The sequence below is a fragment of the Rattus norvegicus genome, chromosome 14, assembly GCF_021556685.1.
Source record: "Rattus norvegicus strain SHRSP/BbbUtx chromosome 14, alternate assembly SHRSP_T2T, whole genome shotgun sequence".
In the NCBI taxonomy this organism is placed as follows: Eukaryota; Metazoa; Chordata; class Mammalia; order Rodentia; family Muridae; genus Rattus; species Rattus norvegicus.
In genome coordinates, this window is record NC_141547.1 from 20799062 (window position 1) to 20805263 (window position 6202).

Genomic DNA, 6202 nt, shown 5'->3' on the forward strand with positions numbered 1-6202 from the left:
CCTAAAACTCATTAGAGAGTTGTTTGTATGTATCCTACAAGCTTCTGAGGACTGTGAGTGAGTACAGTTACCAGGTAGATTTTAGAGGATACTTGAGTAGCAGCTGGCCAACTACTTTCAAACCGAACAGCAGGTTTATATCTCAAGATAGAGCTTTTCAGGTGGATGATAGAAGATAGAAATAAACCATGATCCCCAAGCTCCTTGTAATGTACGTCACTGAAATAACTAGGAAGCTCACCAAACTCAGACACTGTGAAACCATGGGCATTTTTAGTAGTAAAAGCTTCAGCTATCCAAAGTGCGACAGCAAACATGTATGGTTCTTTCATTATATTAATATACATTATATTAATATGCAGTATAATATATTTTATTATATAGTATCTCAAAATCAACACTCTTTTGCTATTTGTCCACTCTGCAAGAAGACATATAACTCTGTCACTACTTATCTGTTTAAAAAAAATGAATTCATTTCTTTTTTAAAAAAAATTATATAAAGTAACAATCGCACACTTGGGAAATTTTTGAGATATGAAGATACTCTTGGAGGTTTATTGTACTGTGGAGTATTAAATAAGTATCCATGCAACCACTAGCAAGGCATTTGTGAGCAGGCCAGTCTGTTCTCATTTCACAAACTCTCTGACCCTGAGAATCCTATGCTACTGCTGGCAAGGCACTGGCAGGCAGGCTGACCTGGCCCGAGAGCCCAGCAGACTCTTTGATCCTGAGCTACCAAACCTTTCTACCTGGCTTGCTAAGTTCCCATGGCAGGTCACTGCCACATTAGCCCCATGCTTCCAAATGGCAACTGCTTTTTGGGGTGTACTTCTTCCAATCCCAAGCCTTGTCACCATACCTTTCTCTCTGGGACCCAGTTGAGTTACAACACTGCACAAACTTAGCTTAGAATCAACAGGTAACACAATTGTTGGGCATAGCAACGAGCATCTTAATTTTGTATGCTCTATTAAATAGAAAGCTTCTGGTGGTGAATCCTGGTGGATCTGCCATCTAAACTGGGGGTCTCTTGCTAGATGAATTGTCCTCCTAGCTCTTTCTGTCTGTCCAAAAACAAGTCACGTTTCCTGTCTCTTCTCCTCTCCAACCCAGAAGTCCCACCTATTCCTTGACCAATGATTGGTTCCTAGAAATCTTTATTCATTAGGGAAAAGTTCACAGGAATTCACCTGAGTATGTGATTTACTCCTCAGCCCAAGCAGCATCTATTGGGGAAGCAGAATTAGCTTCAAAATATTAACAACACCAGGGCCATGCAAAACACTTCCCACTTCTGTCCAATTAAAAGGCTCTTTTCTCAGATATAAATTGAGCACAACTATTACCATCTTGTTATTTATAAAGTAGAAAATATACCTGAATATAACACTCAGTCCATCATTTTTGTCAGCTAAATAGAACACTCTGCTATCTATCCTAACTTAAGAAAGGCTTAATGTGTTATGTCTTGGTTAGCTCATATACTTTGTGAACACTATCCTCTTAATATATTTTCTCAATGCTAAATAGCCTGGGTTACCTATAAGACTATAACTAGTCTTTGAACCCCATCAGAAATCTGAGAATGACCAGTACTATCTGAAAATATAGAAAGCCTAACAGCTTACAGAACTGAGACAAACTCTAGAGACAGCTAGCTGCCTACCTATACAGCCCCAGTATGTCAGGAAGCTGGAGCATCAGTCTTTAGCCTTCTGGCCCAAGATATCTGACAGATCCTGAAGAACAGGAATTATTAAGGACGGCTTATTCTCTCTTGGCAGAACTAAGCTGTCCTAACCTGTAACTTGTGTCCTCTCAAGAGGGTACAGATCTGTAAGAAAAATAGGCAATTCCTGCCCAGTGGTCACCTAGCCATAATGTACCTCACCTGGAGGTAGAGATGCTCACCTGCTTCATTGAACCCATGAATGGGGAGCTCATATGAGCAGATATGTCTCATTGACAAGTGAATACATTAACATTAATTGTCACATTCTGTAGATTTCTGACATTTTTGAGAACTATCTATCAATGTAAAGTACTCTGCAATGACTCTCAGCTATTTATAAATAAAACATCTAGCAAGCGCCCTAGCAATTAACTCAGAGCCAAGAATTTGCCATCTGGTCCTTAACTCATACTGTCTAATCATATAAGAAACAGTTTGTAATAACAGTTAAAGAAGGAGTGAATCCAAGCCTTGTATTTTTAAGTGTGTTGTATGGTCACAATGCCTATTATAAGAATTAGAATATTAGCCCCAATTTTATATCAATAAGAAATTTGTACCAATGAAAACCTTAAATTTCTATCAAAATAAATTCTGTACCAAAGTAAGATATTATGACTTCAACTTAGTAACTATTATAAAGATTTCTGGGGTTGGGGATTTAGCTCAGTGGTAGAGCGCTTGCCTAGGAAGCGCAAGGCCCTGGGTTCGGTCCCCAGCTCCGAAAAAAAAAAAAAAAGATTTCTTACCAAATGAGATTAGGACTGTACAATCAGCTCTAGCTATTTCCTCCTTTTTCAAATTATGACCATTTCTAGATTTCCCAGGGAGATAACTTAGAATAACCACCTCCAGATGCACAAGTCCAGGTGACGACTCTTCATAACTATTTCCAGCCATAGAGTTAGGGCTAGGGCTAGGGCTAGGGCTAGGGCTAGGGCTAGGGATAGGGCTAGGGATAGAGTTAGGGATAGGGTTAGGATTAGGGTTAGGGCATTGAGATATCATTGAGGGGAACTGTAGGGGAAATAGGGTAGTTGTTTGGCCTTAAGAAGGCCACGCTAGTGATTGTTGTAGTCTCTGATATCTGTGTTCTGACTGGATTCGGCTGAAAGTCCCTGAGATCACAAGTTAAAGCAGGTCAGTTCAGCATGTCTGATGATGAAACTCACCAAAGCTTTACATTCTGTAATATATAAATTTCGAAACAAAATTTTAGTATCAAGATAATTTTTTGTTTGATTCTCTGGACTCTAGTTCTCCTGAGGTTCTCCCTTTGTCATATCTGATCCTTACAATTATGAAGGGTGATAGACACTAACCACCTTTTCTAAAAACCTTCCTCCCAGATCAGCATATTCTTCAGTGGGCAACCAGGAAAGCTTGTATCCTGCCTTCTCTTTCACAGAAATAGTAAAGCAATGACAAAACTCATATTTTAGGCCTTTTCTAATTTGTCAAGTTGGGATATTAACCCAAAATTCCCATGGAGCCCACCTTCAAAGAATATGAATTATCCTGCAGGACTTCAAAGCTTCCCTAAAACTATTATTTTCATACCATCTCCCTACTATCCTAAAAAATCTTTTGCTTATTGTATAAACCAAATTTTGGGCCTTTTTCCTAATCTGTCATACCTGCGTAATTATCCCAAAAATCCTGTGGAGCCCTCGTTCAAAGAATATGAGTTTCCTATTGACTTTAAGATACCATCTATCTGCTATGCTCTCTGCCTGGAGCTAAAGACTCTATTAATTAATACCTATTCATAGCAGGCAATTATCACTGCTTTCTACTTGGAATTAGTGACTAATTTTCCCTAACCTAGTTCCAAACCTCGGGCAGAATTCTCCATGTGATTCAGATGAAATCTGTATAAAAATCTATCCTAAAAGCAAACAGTCCCAATTTTATAAATTCACAGTTCAGTCAATATCTGCCCCAAGAAGTAGGCAGCATCCATTTTCTGGCTCTCTGAATCAGCACAGCCATCTTATTTTTTTTCACAGCAGGGGACCTCAGAGCCCTTTTTGTTTCAAGGTTCCTGTTTTTTCAGTTTTCATGTGACTTGACTCTACCCACCTCGCCAAACCTCCAAATTTCTAACTATATTTTTATCTAAAGGCTAAGAATCTTAAATTTCTTTCTTTTTTCTTCCTTTTTTTTTTTTTTTTTTTTTTTTTTTTTGGAGCTGGGGACCGAACCCAGGGCCTTGCGCTTGCTAGGCAAGTGCTCTACCACTGAGCTAAATCCCCAACCCCAGAACCTTAAATTTCTAATGGATTCTTGACTTTACATTGGATGTCATCTATACCATGAAAGAATAAAAATGCACCCTCCTACTCTAAGGCCACTGGCACTGTTGGTCTCACTGCCTCTATTGCCTCACGCACCCATAGCAAGTCAGGTCACTTCCATGCCAGCCCCATGCTTCCAAATTCCTGTGGCTAGCTGGGCTGACCCACCACTTTACCTTTCTCTGGAAGTCTGTTGAGTCATCACGTGAAGGAAAACACCACATAAACTTAGTTTAGAATCAACAGGTAACACAATCTCTGGGCACAGAAATTAGCATCCTAATTTTGTAATCTACTCTAAATCTAACTCCTCCAGTCGCGATCCTGGTGGATCCACCATCTAAACTGGAGGTCTCTTGCTAGCTACATTTTGTGCTCCATGCTCTCCCTGTCCAATAGCAGGTCACCTTTTCCTGCCTCTTCTCTTCCCCTCTCCAACCTGGAAGTCAGGCCTACCTGTCTCCCAGTGATTGGTTCCTAGACATCTTTATTCATTAGGGGAAAGTTCACCAGGAAGTGCCCTGAGAACTCCTCATCCCAGCAGCCCCTCTTGGGGAAGTGTAATTAGATCAAAATACAAACAGCACCAGGACTATTCATAACAATTCTTAATTAAATATATTTTAAATTTCTAACATTTGAAATTATGCATTTCTGGGGGGGCTACACTTTTCAGAGATGAGGGGAGGAAGTAGGAAGGAGAGGTCATATGAGGTGGTAATGAGAGTAGGGAGGGCCCTTTGATCAGGATATAAAGACAATAAATGCCTAGAACAAATGAAACTCAAGACGGATGATCAAAATGTGAATGCTTCACTCCTTCTTTAAAAGGGGAACAAGAATACCCTTGGCAGGGAAGAGAGAGGCAAAGATTAAAACAGAGACTGAAGGAACACCCATTCAGAGCCTGCCCCACATGTGGCCCATACATATACAGCAACCCAATTAGACAAGATGGATTAAGCAAAGAAGTGCAGACCGACAGGAGCCGGATGTAGATCTCTCCTGAGAGACATAGCCAGAATACAGCAAATACAGAGGCGAATGCCAGCAGCAAACCACTGAACTGAGAATAAGACCCTAGTTGAAGGAATCAGAGAAAGAGCTTGAAGGGGCTCGAGACCCCATATGTACAACAATGCCAAGCAACCAGAGCTTCCAGGGACTAAGCCACTACCTGAAGACTATACATGGACTGACCCTGGACTCTGACCCCATAGGTTGCAATGAATATCCTAGTAAGAGCACCAGTGGAAGGGGAAGCCCTGGGTCCTGCTAAGACTGAACCCCCAGTGAACTAGACTGTTGGGGGGAGGGCGGCAATGGGGGGAGGGTTGGGAGGGGAACACCCATAAGGAAGGGGAGGGGGGGGGATGTTTGCCTGGAAACCAGGAAAGGGAATAACACTCGAAATGTATATAAGAAATACTCAAGTTAATAAAAAAAATAAAAAAGACAATAAATACATTAGTTAATGGGAAAAATAGTTATGCATTTATATTTTTCTTCACAATTGATTCTTGCAACTTTCAAATTCTCTGTATTCAAAATATTTCAAACAAACAGTCTGGAAGTCATGTTTAAAACCATAGTTAAGGTAACATTCTATATCTTTAAAATCTTGGACATATGCTTCCTTAATTTCAAATATAATGCTTAAACCTAGAAGTACACGAACACTATAGCGATTTGAAACCAAATGCGGAATCATGAATTTAATTTTGAAAAAAAAATATGAAATTTGGTCATTTACTTCATGGACAAGGTTCACTACTAGGAGTTTCTAAATTAACCCCTATTTACAATATGCAGGCAAGTAAAGGGTAAACAATGTAGGAATACTGATAGAAGGTTTTGTCCTACATTTTTATATAAATTATTTAAAATATACACATTCCACTGCTCAAATTGATGAAGATCAACATCAAAGCATCTGATAATGTAGAAATGTTTTAGGTTCCCTTTTAATATTTAGTAAAAAATTGAAATTAAGAGAAAATAGAAATAGCTAAGGCATATAATATTATTTCAAACTGCATTTATTAGCATCCCAAATGTTGTAAGTCCTTAGGCAATAATTGTGTTAATAACATGAGAGAGAGAGAGAGAGAGAGAGAGGCTTCCTCTTATAGTTTAGAATAAGAGTGAGCCCCAAATTCGAATGTCC